Source organism: Zea mays, chromosome 6, assembly GCF_902167145.1.
Source record: "Zea mays cultivar B73 chromosome 6, Zm-B73-REFERENCE-NAM-5.0, whole genome shotgun sequence".
NCBI lineage: Eukaryota > Viridiplantae > Streptophyta > Magnoliopsida > Poales > Poaceae > Zea > Zea mays.
In genome coordinates this window covers 39,730,326-39,737,845 of record NC_050101.1, presented here as the reverse complement: position 1 = coordinate 39,737,845, position 7,520 = coordinate 39,730,326, and the positions used below count along the sequence as shown (strand labels likewise).

Here is a 7,520-nt window from a genome sequence, read left to right as displayed (position 1 = left end):
CACACCTCACAAGTTCAGACCAAGTTACACAAACAAGTTTCACAAACATAAGATCATCAGCGAAGTGGTCGGCGGACAGGTTCGGTGAAGGGCTAGACGAAGCGTGAGAATTGTTCGATGACGTCGATTGTCTCTGCAGAGAGAAGAGATTGCATATGTGAGACCATATGAATATATATCATGCATTACTAAAATTTTGATATTCACAGGAGTATGGAACTAAGCAGTGTAAGTTGGAGGGAATAACGGAGGTGGTGGAGTAAGACCCTGTGCGGCAACAAGGCTCTACATGTACTTGAACATGAGCAAACACTGTTCATGGCTAGCGTTGTGCGCCTCGTCCCACTCAGGCGAGCACCACCTTTGCACCATCTATTCTCAGCACTCAGGATGGGTGGCGCATCAATAAGAAATCATCTACAAAAAACAAGTACACGACATATCAGAAGATAAAATTAAGCATATTTAATGTTAGGGACTTGTTCTCAAATGCTATGAATTAAGAACAAGGCAACACAAAAAATGTTAAACGTTAAAGTCCTTCGTCCTTCGAAGCATTATTTCCCTTAGGACATAATGATTTTCGGACGAAGGTTATGAAGGACATACCTTCATAAATTCAACATATAATAATGAAGAAGGAATCATATGAGACACAAAAGATAGCACAAACCATTATGTATTATCATCAACCCATTTCTGCATTATTATTGTAGAAAAGTAGAAATAATATCAAATTACAAATGTACCTTCGGCTTGAAAGAAGGCAAAGGTACAAGCGTGACGCAAAAGCCAATGCCAAGTCAGCGTGAGCAGTACGGGGGTACTGTTCACCTATTTATAGGCACGGGACACAGCCCATATAAAATTACATCCATGCCCTTTACATTTGGTAGTAATTCTATAGTAATCCACCAAGGTCTGAATAGCCTTTTCATCTTTAAGTCGGTTTCCTTTTCTGCTACCATGCCGAAGCTTTCCTGCTCACATCTTCGGCGCTGTATCAACCTTCGTATTATTTGAGCTTCTCCTACTGTGATATCGACTCGAGTTCGAAGATACCTGTTTACACATTATACTCCAGAAACACTGTTAAATCTTGTTTTTGAGGACCTTCGGAAGCCGAAGGCCCCCAACATTTAATATCAATAGTAATGTTCTGTATTTACCTGCAAGTATTGGTCCGGAGTCAATGACATGGTTCGGACGTCTTTCGTACTCACCTTCTCCCCAAGGATGGAGCCATGGTAAGTGATGATTGCTTGGATGCACGCCTCATAGTGCATGTCCAGGACGAGCTTCTTACAGCTCATGGTAGCCACTTCATCCGCCCTGGCCTCGTATCGAGCCTCGTATCTCAAGAAATCATGCATACAAAGATAATGTATTCATACATTATTTTAAGAATATGCAATGAATGCAACGTATTAAACAATATAATGCGAGGAAGACTTACCCACATCTCTTGCTTCACATGTTCCACCTTGTTCTTAAATTACCTATCTTCCTGATCCACTACATCGTGGGCGACAGCGTAGTGGTCGAAGGAATAGGTTGGGCCCGTCACTCCAGCGTACTCAACAAGTCTAGGGAAGTGTTCCCTACACAGAAGGCCGAGAATGCCATTGGGGTTGTGGTTGTGACCCCCTGTATTCTCCAAAACCTTCTAAGACCTATCCAATGATTAAGAAAAAAGTATTAATTTCTATTTTAAATTTGAATATACAATATGAAGAAGAAACGACAGCATCTAAAGTGACATACCTTCCCCATCGGGTCGAATAAGCGGACGCCTGTCCCAAACTATCGGCCGCTGAGGGGTCCTCGCGGGACCTCGCAAGTAGACGTGCGTCAAACCTGAGGCGCCAAAACCAGAGGTGTCCTGTTGAGCGTTGTCGTTATCGTCGTCCTGCTGTGTCACATCGATGTCCTGATATGCCGCATTGACAGCAGCCTGCTGCTCCACCTACTACTGTACGGCGTCGTCCTGCTACGCCTCCTTCTCCTCCGTCCTACGGGTTCTCCTCCTCCCCCTACCCCTCCCTCTCCTTTCCCTTGTTCCACCATCCACCATATTTGTCCAACTACCTGCAATTAAGAGTAAGAAAATAAGCACAGATAAAAAAATGTATTTAGAAACATATGCAAAATAAATAAAACATAGCATTCATATATTAAAAATAATCTTCATATCCGTCCGGATTAGCCAGATCATAAGTCTCATCATCACTATCAACCATTTCTTAGTGAACACCATGTTAAGGCGCAAGTTCATCATTGTCATTGCCTTCGAGCATTTCTAAGTCATTCTCATTTTGCACCTCATCATCCTCCTCGTCAACAACCATTTCAATATCTACTTCCATTCTGATCGCTTCGATTAATTCTATCTCAAATTGCCCTTCTTGCCCATCTTATTTGAAGAACTCTTCGTCATATGTGTCTGGGTATAAGTTATAATCTTCATTGTTTGGAACATGTAATTTATCGTGCGGTGATACCTTATACACAACATCCCAACCCTTAAGATGTTCTTTCATTTGGCACACATATGGGAGATAATACACTTGTGTGGCCTGTTGGGCCATGATATAGACATCGTCTCATGGTAAGTGCAATCCTGTCAAATTTCGACTAGCCTAAGATTAGAATGTGTATGTCTCGTCACTTCAGAGTCAAACCAATGACATTTGAATATCACTGGAGTAAGAGGTTTGGAACCATGAACATCGAGTTCATATATTTCTTCTATTCTTCCATAATACTCGACCTCGCCAAGCCTGGGTGTAAGGTCTCCATAACACTAGGTAAAGACTCCTGCACGCCCACCCATTCGTGCCTCATATAGGAGATGAAGAATCAAATGCTGCATCGGATTGAAGAAGCCAGGTGGAAAGATCTTCTCCAGCTTATATGATAACACAGGTGTCAATCATTCCAAGTCTGCAATCACAGTTCGAGATAACTCTTTTGCACAAAGCTGGCAGAAGAAATAGTTCAACTTTGCAAGCGCTATCCAGACATGCCCATGGACATAGCCTCGAACCATCGTCTAAAGAATTCATTCAATCCATATGTGGAAGTCGTGACTCTTCATCCCTAAGACTCGCAGAGTAGATAAGTTCACCCCCTACTCAGGTTAGCTCCATATTCATCAAGGAACATTAACATCTTGATGCATTGTAGTACTTCCTTCCTCTGGGCCCTGCTCAGGACAAATTTTGCCTTAGGCCTTCTCCATGTCTTTCCACCACTAGGCGACTTCATCTCTTGGTTTGGTCTATCATATAACGCTTCTAGATCCACTCTTGCCTTTACTTTATCCTTTGACTTATCAGAAATGTCCATAATTGTTGCCCAAAGTGACTCGGTGACAATCTTTTCAGTGTGCATCACGTCAATGTTGTGTGGAAGGAGAAGGTCATCATAATAGGGGAGCCGAGTCAAGCCAGACTTATGAGTCCACATATGTTGCTCACCATATCCCACAAAACCGCCTTTTGTATTGACCACAAGACCATCTATCTGTTTACGAACTTCGGCACCAATCATCATTGCATGTGGGCGATCTATCACTATGACACCTTTCTCAAAGTTCTTGATGTCTAGTCGGAATGCATGGTTAGGAGGGACAAATTGTCGATGTTTATTGAATGACGAATATTTGCCACCCTTATTCAACCAAATGAACCTAAGAGATTCCTTGCAAACTAGGCATGGGAACTTACCATGAACATACCAAGCACAGAATAGCCCATATATTCACGCGCTCAGTGCCCGCCTCGCTGCCCAAGAAGCACAGTGGTGCAGTTGGGAGTCGACAGTGGTGCACCATTCGGTGTCGATCCACGACCTTGAGGTAGCGGTGGCCATTATGCCATCCGCGGCGTTGATTGCGGAGCGAGACGCTCAGGTCGCCGCGACCCACGAGTGTCTGGCCGTGATCGCTGACGACTGGGGTGGCCTCTTCGGCACAGGCGACGACTGCATCATCGCTGACAACTGGGGTGGGTTGTTCGAGTATGCTACTCACTTCCAGGAAGAACAAGACATCGACAACTACATCCCCATAAATGATGGCACCAGCTTCACCGAGGAAGACGACGGCAACCACCTTCCCACGCTCGAACCACTGCTCACCGTCACCACCACCGCCGCCGAGGTCGATTCCGTCGCCAACACCGATGATGTCGAGGCTGACTCTCTCACCTCCACCTCCACAGTGGGGGTGGCCACATCCGAGGCCGCCGAGATGCAGTTCCACGTCGGGTGGGCGCGCTGGCTGGAGGGACAAGCTGACTACCTAAGACACGATCGAATGCTCCGCTCCAATCTAGATTCCCTCACTCGGAGCAACCACCCGCTGCTCCAGGATGCATCAGCCACCAACAACTCGCCCACCCAGTACTCGATAGAATGCTTCAGCCATGGCATCGTCTTGTTGAGGACTATCAGTGCTGCGCCCACAAGCGAGGACCGCGCGCTGCAGCGGAGGCGTCTCGAGTGCCTCGTCGTGTGGCCCGAGTGGCGGAGGATTGGCGGACGAAACTACATCATGCTCAAGCATCACCTCAACAGGATGTTCGACGCGCGCGATAGGTTCTGGCACTGCGTCTTCGCGCTCTGCGACTTCGGCTCTGTGCAGGGCCTAAAGAGGAAGCTGGAGCGGCTCTGCTTGGCGGGGAGCGCGCCTGACCTAGAAGCCCTCGCCGTGCTTCCGGGCCTGCGCGTGCGAAGCCTTTCCGACCAGCGTGCCGCCAACCATACCCCCACGTCCATGCGGAGCATCTCCACGATGGCCACCCCGTTCGGACTCTGCTCTGCACGGAGATGCTACAACACAAGCGGGACTTCGACGGGCATGACTTCCAGCACCAGGTCACAGAGCTGGATCTCCTTCGAGTTCGAGCACTCCTCCATCCCGACCCCCAACCAGAAGGTCTTCAACCTCTCGTCTGATGTCCTCAATAAGAGAGATGTGTGGGCCGGTACCTTCGACCACATTTTCACCGAGCTCGGCCAACCACAAAGCCTAAGCTATCCGACTTCCCTACCACCTGCGTCATCAGCTACCGGACTGCTTCTAGTTGGAATTCACAGACAAGGTGTTTGCTGCACAGGAGGTGTTCGAGGAATTGTCTCTTAGCTCCTCTGCTACTTGGGTCAATATTGGGAAGCTCTTAGCCTCTCTGTGCTGGAAAATTCCTTGGCCACCACCACATATACAAGTTGGGTTGGGATGTGGCAGTGAGACTTTACCTTCAATTCCATGGTTGTCTCCCACCATAGATAGTACCAATGAGGAGAGAATATTCATCATATCTGAGGATGACAAGGTTGATGATGTGGTTGATTGGACGATGGATGAACAGATCGCAGTTGCAGCCTTTGTGCCAGCTTGTATAGAAGCTTCGCTTAATGATGGGATGAATGCAGGCAAAACCAGGGAAGCCTTTGCTGATCATCAGTATTTTGAGTATGACAGTAGATTGAAAAGATAAGGATTAGAAAATATTATTTGAAGATGAGATTGATTTATCATTGTTCAACTGCAAGTTCGATTCCTGCACAACAGATAGTCCTGTCATTGATGCTGTTTATACTACACTCAAAGAAGCAGAGATTCGTTCTACGGATCTTTGGCCATACTGGAAGGTTGATTGCTTGTGCAAGATAATTCCAAGACAGCTACTAGCAGAGAAGGCAATGATGCTTATAAGGAACAATGTTGACAAGCTGATTATGAAGCATAAAGAAATACAAGTTGAAACTGAACATATTGCGGGCGAGGATTATGTAAATGAAGGGGATTCTAGCATCCTACGGTTCCTACTTGCAAATATGTCACCAAAAATAGAAGAGCCAAAATTCCGTACACCCTGCAGGTCATTGCAGGAAGCGTAATTGTAGTTTATGGACTTTTTGTGCAACTCATGACCAATGGTCAGTTTGCTTGTTTTGCACAATATCAGCAAATATTCACGCAACTAGCTAATTGTGGTGGATCTGCACGTGTCCTTAGGGTTGACCCTGTGTTCAGAGCTGAAATTTACAACATCAGCATGCCACTTTGTGACTTGGTTTGTCTTGCGGCCAAAATGAAAGTTAAGGAGCACAATTTGAGAAGCTTTGGGACATTCCTAGAGATTAATACATGTAAGGCAACAAAGACCAAAGGACTGGAGCTTCTTGAATATATGGGAATGGAGAGACTAGAGTTTATTGTGGAACAACCTGACATTGCATGTGATTCACGGGAACATTCACGGAACTGTCTATCGGTCTTTCTTTGTGATCCTGGTAGTACCAAAAGTTCTCATCGGCTTGGGGGCAAGCTGAAACTTAAGAAGGGGAATGTCAGGGATTATAATTGGGCCATCGTGGGCCTTGGGCCTTAGCCTGGTCGAATAGTACACGAGCATCTTCTACAAGAGGCACAAGCAACAGCGATAGGGAAAAGGGGGAGAACATATACATTATCGTCTTCCTCCTTCCTAGCTGTTGTTTCCTATCTCTAGCTTCTTCTAGGGTTAGTCCTCTACCTCTCCCTGCTTAGCGTGCTCCTGATCTCCTAGCCCGAGATCGTGTACCTCTGCTTTTCCTTCTTGTTATCAGTAAAACCAATGGTGCTCTGTACTTCTGACTGCACTAGGTATGTGCCCGTGCGTTGTCACGAGAGTTAAAAATTAGTATAAAACATAGAAACAAAACAACAAACATCAATATGATATGTAAAATCTATATAACAATATTACCATGACACTAATATTATATTAACAATATAAATATATAATATTATTATAAATACGCCGACTCAAATAGAATAAATTGATGTCGAAAAACATTATAATATCAAACAAAATATTTCTAAATAATCAATGTAGAATTTTAAATATTATGCAAATATATTGACAACCGTATACTAATATAATTTTGTAACGATATTAATAAGTATGTTGTATGTTTGCAGGAATGGCATATCGATACGAATTATCCTCATGACTTAATAGATCGGTCACAAAGTTTCTTTGAAAAATCAGATGCATAAGACATAAGAGAACAAAATATCAAATGGAATATTAAGTAGATGTACAAACTGACTCAAGATAAACAGAAAAACAAACTGACTCAAGATAAATAGAAAAACAAACCTGATTTCATCTAAACCAGTTGAACATATTTATGTTTTATGATTCTATAAGAACATTGAAGCATCTTTTCATTTTTTTTTCATCTTGAGTCATCTTACATAATTCTCATGATTATCCCAATTCAAGCAACAACACAATAGAGTGTGTAACAATATCAAATATCAAATATTGCAATATAAATCATGTTTCTCAATTTTCTATAAACTTTAGTAACTAAGAGGTTTCGCAAGATGCCTAACGAAATAAAACGTACTAAAACAACGTGCACCATCATATTTTGATGCGCTAGGTTGCTAAGATTGCTATGGAACACTCTCTTCTTGCTTTCTTATATAAATTATGTGTAATGTATTTATATGCGTTGTGTGT

At 44.0% G+C, this 7,520-nt stretch overlaps 1 pseudogene; it reads right to left on the bottom strand.

The window, feature by feature from the left end:
• Nucleotides 1-402: 402 nt before the first annotated feature.
• Nucleotides 403-3,555, bottom strand: LOC109940390 (uncharacterized; annotated as a pseudogene).
• Between the last annotated feature and the right edge of the window lie 3,965 nt (nucleotides 3,556-7,520).